Source organism: Apteryx mantelli, chromosome 3, assembly GCF_036417845.1.
Source record: "Apteryx mantelli isolate bAptMan1 chromosome 3, bAptMan1.hap1, whole genome shotgun sequence".
NCBI lineage: Eukaryota > Metazoa > Chordata > Aves > Apterygiformes > Apterygidae > Apteryx > Apteryx mantelli.
The window spans coordinates 50,800,660-50,806,659 of record NC_089980.1 but is presented as its reverse complement, the minus strand read 5'-3'; positions in this window follow the sequence as shown (position 1 = coordinate 50,806,659).

Sequence of the window (6,000 nt, the reverse complement as noted above, 5' to 3'; positions counted from 1 at the left end):
GTTGGAGGGGAAGCCCTTGGTGAAGTATAAACTAATGGGGCTAGTTCTTTTTTATATTGGTATTTTAATACCTTCAGTAAGAAAAAAGTTTAGCTTTGTAAAATGACTGTCATTTAAAAAGTCAACTTTCTGAAATTACAATATCACATATAACAAGCTAAACTGTTACCGAATTCAAGTAATCCAGAGGTATCTATGTAAAGACTTCTGGTTAGTGGTCTTCTTTAAACATCAAACAACTGTGAGTATTGGAGGCCTGTTTCTCTGTATGTGATTTGATTCTCCTCCCACAACTGTACAAGCCTGTTAACTCCATCACTTTTCCACTAGCGGAAGAGAGAACACATTCAGGCTTTAATAAGTAACCCACTCAATAGAAGAGATTCTGAAAGAAGGAATGATCAATACATTTTTGATATATTAAATGCAAAAGTGAAGACTAAGTGTGAGATGATCTTTTTTTAAAAAAATGAACAAAAGCATAATAGAAAACACAACAAACAACCCCCCTGCCCCAGGATATTGATTTGAAGTTTTATGATTTAAGAGTAGTGAGAACCATTTTCACTACTGTTGCTTGTGTTTATACATTGCTTCTACTGCCATCTCTCAGTGTCTCAAGGGTTTTTGAAGTGTATTTATGTTTCTTTTTCCTCTGGATGTCTCCTTTGCAACTGGTGTATTTGCAGAGAAAGTATACTTCACCAACCTCTGTATTTTTACCCAGAAATGAAGTTTTATGCTGGGAAAATTCATCTAGGTCATCTTAAGTGCACAAACTTTGTTCAGTGCTCTTCCCAAAAGAGGATCTGGCAGCATGTGTGGTATTCTTTAGACTTTCACTTTCCATTTTTGATGGTCTCTGCAGCATCTCTGGGTTGAATGCACTTCCTTCTTCCTCTGCTTTAAGATTACTCCCATTGTTTTAGATACTTTTCTTCTCTTTGCCAAAACTGGTTCAAGTGGCAGAGTTTGCTGTTAAACAAAAAGGACCCAATATACATGCATTGATTTAACTTTAACTGGAGCTGATACTCTTATCAGGCAATTTTTATTATTTGAATAAGAAGGTCTATTCTAGGAAACTCTGGGTCTGTGTGAGGAGAAGTCATGTGTTTACAGCTGAAGTATTATTCTTTTTCCATGCTATCTAGGAAGAAACTTCTTGTAAATCAGACAGTTAATGCCTACACTATCAGCCACCTGTCACTTAATCCATAATTTATTTGCTTTCCAAAGAAAATGAGCTAGGCTGGTGAGAATGTACAATAACTCTGGACAATGTAAGAGAAAAACAAAAAAAAAGTATATTAGATCAAGACTGTTGTTCCTGTCCACAAGGAGATTCTGGTGTTAGTTATGCAATGCACTCACATCTAGCATTTGGTATGCAAATATATTGCAGCTAATAGTACTAAGATCTTTAAAAGGACCTGTTGTGCTTGATATCAATACATCATTACATTACTGAGTTTGAGTTTTTAAGGTACACTCCAAAATTAGGGTCTTCACCAAACCAGTAGATTAAACATATTATTGGGAAAAAATGGGTCTGGGCTAGGATCCTGTGGTCTGATTAGTTTTCATCTGGGAAAAATTCAAATGTATACATTAGTTTAATTTCTTACCTCCACTTCTACTGTGATTAATCTGTATACTGTTCAGAGGGATATAACTGTACCTAAGATGTAGATACAGATTCTAATATGCCAAAATATTTATTTAGGATGACATGTATTAAATGTGTCAGTGGTATTTCAGAGCATTTAAGCATAATTTAATATACTTTTATTAAAGGGTTATCAGAAATAGTTTTAAGCATACATATAAAAAGATGCACTTCATTAGGATATATGCTGAAATATAACATTGCCTGGCACAACCAGAGAGATGTGACTTAGAAATGGAGAAAGCAGACATCTCTGCCTGTATGAAGTTCTTTCCTTTTGGGATCTTGTTAAAAACTACTGTTAGCCAGATCTGCTATGCTTGCAGGACTGTTTAGTTAAAGTCTACAGAAAATGACAGAATGTAACAAAGCAAATATAATCTGCAAAGAAAAGGACATGACAGCAAAAAATATTGCAAAGGCAGTCACAACAACAATTAAGGTTAGTGAGAGCTATTAACAACACTCTTGGTAACTGGAGGCTTCCAATAGCAGACTAGCAAGTGGAAGCATCTGTGTAAAACAGCTGTAAAATAAATCCAAGCATGAAATGTTTCATGAGGTATTTGATCTTCTTTAATTTGTGGTACGCATGTTGGGAAATGATAATTTGGATAGATGGAGAAACACTGTCAAAATCTGACTGTCCAGAGAAGCCGTCTTGGCATCTTTACTGGGAAAGAAATTTTAGGAAAAATGAAAGCCACACGAATTTTCTGACAATGGATTCTTCATCTGGGTACTGGCAGAAAAAAAAAAAAAGTAGTTCATGCCTGTTCTTTTTTGAACAAACTCTTTGGAAGGTATTGCTTTATCAGGCCTTGAAGTATTTCACAAAAACATACAATATATTTTTCATGAATGCTGAGCATATAGCATACACTAACGAAGTTCTGATACAGGGACAAATAAAAGTAGACCATTCTCAGGAATCTCAGAAAGAGCTGGTGATGCTGGTTTAAAATTCAGATGACAGAAAGGTAAGTGTAACACTACAGACTGAAAAAGAGATATAGACAGATCCTGGTGAAATACAGGTGATTACTAATTTATCTACAGATTAAGAAGTAGAACAAAGATATACTGAAATGGTATATATAATTTGTTGGAAACTTTATGTCCAGTTTGGCTGCTGAAGCAATTTAAGAGCTTTAACATAGAAAAGTACAAAACAGACACAGGAGACCAGTTGCAACCAAGAGTTTGCGAATCTCAGGGAGCAGATAAGTAGACGCCTGTTCTGAGAGTCTGTGATAACACCAGGCAAAACTGCCAAATGATACTTCTAAGCAAGGACGTAGGGCAAGACTTTTTCAAAGGTAGGGCGATGACTAAAGACCTGTAGCTTGTGCTTCTAGAACTGTAATTAAAAGTGAATGGCAATATTTCCCAAACCAAAAAGAGCCTAGCATGTGGATGAAAAACCTCCTGTTTCTGCTTAGGAGAAGCTGACATTGGCACAGACAGATTGCAAACCATAACTGGCAGTAAGAGGTCAGCGGACACTTTTTCTGCACTTCAAAGGTTTTTCTTTCAGTTGTAGTTATATGACCTGCAACCAGGTCATATAAGACGTCAGCAGTAGCTGGCATCCTGGCTAAAACTTTTGCTAGAACTGAAATAAAAGACAGATCCTGGCATTTTGCAAGTAACTGTGCTGAGGAGTACTTTACATGTCTTGAAAAGCATGGGGTCATTGGGCTACATAATGAGCCCATAATGATAGAGAGAGTGGAGAGGCTTCAGAGTATTAAATGCAAGGCTCCTGTTTTAAATTGGCCTCTGGCACAGCCTCTCTCTCTCAGCTAAAGAGAAATTTGCCTTTGAGAGAATGTCCTTGTTTACTCCATATCCTGTGTTTAGCAGTTTTGTAGGAAATAAAAATGGAGTTGTGAAAGGAATGCTTAAAAAGCTGAAAAATCAAACTGAGGTCCTTATTTGGTTTTAATGATTTATACGACAACACTCCTGAAATTTTAGCTATCATTTGCCAAAACATTGTTGATAACTCAGGACTGTCAACAGAGTCAGAGTTTCCTGACTCTACCAAAAGTCCCTGATATCAAAAATATAGGCACTGTAAATCCTTACAAACATTGCAAGATTCTCATGTAGAAAATGTTTTATGACAAGGGGTCAAATGAGCTAAAACCTTCACAGCTACATGACAAAGTATATATTGATAGCAAAATCTGAGCACAAAAGACAGTTTTCTTTCTCAGAGATACATCTCATTTCTATAAGAAGATTATAAACTAGGATAGATTTCCTCCAGTTTCTTCTGCAGAAAAAAGAGAAAGAAGAAATTAAATCTAAGTCAAAAAGCTCTAAAAAAGAAAAAGCTGCAGTGATCCCAATGGACTGAATAAAACAAGATGCCAAAGCCCCTAAGATGCTGATCAGGCCCCCCCAGTAAATACATTTTGAATGCCAATCCTGATTTCTCACTAGAAACTGCATGAGAATATTATAGTTTCTCAGCAACTGCGATGAAAAGTTTTGAAGAGCGCACTGTAATGATCACTTAAAGATAACTGGATACATTACTTGTGTATATAGACAATCAAATACCTTTGACATGTTTTTCCGTTTCTCTGTTCTGGTGGTTACTTTCCATTTAAATGCAGAAGATTTGCCAGAATCCCCTGTAAGTTCAGTGGGATTTATCCTCTTGAGATAGACTCTTACATCTTTAACAATACCAAATTTCTTTCTTAGTTCCTTATCTTCTTCCTGAAGTGCTTCTTCTCCATTTCTTTTTTGCAAGTCTTCTTCAGGTGGAAATACAGTCTGGTCAAGATACTGAAACAAGAAAGAGTAGAATTTTACTGTCTGAAGGTGTGTGTTTATCTTCACTCATAAAGAAGATAAACTTCCTCAGTTTATCTTCAAGGCTTGTTTCTACGTTCTTCCCTACTTCAGGGATATGGCTTTGCAGGAAGAATTTGATTCAGAAGTGACCTTGCCAGCTAGCCCTTTCTCTCTTCTAATTTCATTGTTACTTTAAAATGTGATCCTGATGGCACTCATCACCTGCTTCCAGAAATAACACCTTCTCCCTTGGGAAACACTTGCCATTAAGCTAAACTAAGCCTTACTGTTCTCTAAATAGTGACAGGTTGATCCCATATATGCAGTGCTTTCATCCTGCTCAAGTATTAAGAAATTTTGATATATCCAAAGATGGAACCTGCATTATCTAATTATATTTTCCTTTTATACTGTAAGGTCTTAAAGACCTGCAAGCCTTACTTTGATTTACTCTACAGTGATTTGTGTCCACTGGAGTTGTGTTTGGCTTTTGAAATCAAAATCAGGGCACTCATCTTTCTTAAAAATCTGCTGAAAAATGCACTTCGATTGCATTCTGCTATGTCTTAAAAGGAAAGTAATTTACTGTGCATATATAGACATTCAGCTGATCACCCCATGTTACTACCTGTTGTCCTTTCCCAGAAAAAGGAGAGCACCGCTTGGGCTGAGATGTGGTAGTCATCCCACGTGAAGAGAAAAGTGTTGCCTTCAAAGTTTCATGTTGGTGTGGGGGGGTAGTAGGACATTTTATGTTCTGTTTTACAAAATACAGGTCCCTTCTTGACAGCAGTGGATGTGGAACTTTGCTGGTTATATCATGGATAGCACTACATGTAATGAGATAAACTGTGCTCTTCCTAAGCAACATATCATGGGTGTGTATTTCCATTTCTGGTGACAGAGCTTCATCCCTTGCTACATAGAGGAGGTAGACTCGCCCATTATGTATCACTAAAGCATTATCCTTAAAGAGAGGAATTTCTATTTTGTCTCCAGTAGGACTGATAGATGAAAGTGGTAAAATATTTTTTAAATCTTTATTCTTGGTATTGGTCAATGATTTTAAAATCACTGAAACAATGCTGTTAGATGACTTTACAATAAGAGGACAAGATCTGGCTGTCAGTAGCTCTTCCTGTGCAAGCTGTTTCACTGGGGTTATTTGGGAACACTGCACATCTCCAGTTACTACATGTAGACTAGAACTGTGTTTTGCTAAGTTTGGGCTGGTTGGTGTTAATGACTTTGGAAAAATGGCCAAAAGGGATCTGGAAGGATCTTTCATCTTTATTACTGGCCACACATAAGTAACACTTGATATTTCTGGAGCTTGTCTTATTTCAGAGGCATTTTTAGCTCTGGCTGACATTAGTTGCTGAATTTTAAGTGGGAGAGAAGAAAGTGGTACAGATGTGATTTTGGCTTGAGGTGGTATCTCTAGATCATATTTAAAAAACGGTGCTTGAGGCTTCTTGGTAACATTAAAAAGTTCAGTGATTCCTGACAGTGACACTTGG